Here is a 917-nt window from a genome sequence, read left to right as displayed (position 1 = left end):
TCCTTCGCCCCGAATTCCTCCTCCTCCTGCTGGAGCAGGGGGAGCGCTCGCTCGAGGACCATACCAGACTGTTTCTGGCCCTCGCCAAACTTACCAGCTACCCGGACGACACGCTCTGCGCGTTCTATGACGCTAGCCTGAACACCGCGTGCAGAGCACCGTTGTCCGAAGATGGTCTTCGAGCGGAATTCGCTTCCCTCCATTTTTGTTTCCGTGTTTTTTCCCTCAGTGTTTTGTTTCCATTGTGCTTCTATGGATCCCCTCCATTGCCCCGAATTCCTCCTCCTCCTGCTGGAGCAGGGGGAGAGCTCGCTCGAGGACCATACCAGACTGTTTCTGGCCCTCGCCAAACTTACCAGCTACCCGGACGACACGCTCTGCGCGTTCTATGACGCTAGCCTGAACACCGCGTGCAGAGCACCGTTGTCCGAAGATGGTCTTCGAGCGGAATTCGCTTCCTTCGTGGAGTGGACTCTGGCGAGAAACGGATCGCCATCCTGCCCCGTGGATGATCTCATCAGATCCACTCCAGACCCAGAGCCCAGCCCAGCCCAGCCCACCATCTCCCCGCTGTGCGGAGCTAAAGCCCGAGCCCACCGATGATGGAGAGCCAATTCCTGCCGCGATCTATGAGCCAGCGCAATGCCGAGCGACTGAGCGGAGGATTGCCCCGGAAGTAGAGCCCAAGCCGTCAAACTAGGTGCGAGAGCCGGCGACAATGCCTGCCACGAGGAAGAAAGCCGCGGACAGTGTGAGCACGGAGAGGAGCTCTGCCCCCTGCACCGTGGCTGAGGGTGAGCTGAGTATGGCGCGCGAAAGTGCCAAAGCAAAGAGGAGAGGGCTCCAGTCTCCGAATCCAGTCCAGAGCGCCCTCCAGTGCCAGCTCCTCGTAAGCGCCCTCAAGTGTCCGCTCCTCC

The 917-nt window shown here is 60.3% G+C and overlaps 1 protein-coding gene across 2 annotated transcripts in view; it reads right to left on the bottom strand.

Annotated features, from left to right (window-relative positions):
• The window catches only part of LOC107747471 (arachidonate 5-lipoxygenase-like), a 13544-nt gene that overhangs the window by 7322 nt on the left and 5305 nt on the right, over positions 1-917 (bottom strand). The gene's annotated exons all lie outside the window — the stretch shown is intronic.

Source organism: Sinocyclocheilus rhinocerous, unplaced genomic scaffold (genome assembly GCF_001515625.1).
Source record: "Sinocyclocheilus rhinocerous isolate Xijiao unplaced genomic scaffold, SAMN03320098_v1.1 scaffold2664, whole genome shotgun sequence".
Lineage (NCBI taxonomy): Eukaryota > Metazoa > Chordata > Actinopteri > Cypriniformes > Cyprinidae > Sinocyclocheilus > Sinocyclocheilus rhinocerous.
Note: the sequence above shows the minus strand (reverse complement) of the source record. Positions and strands in the feature narration are given on the sequence as shown.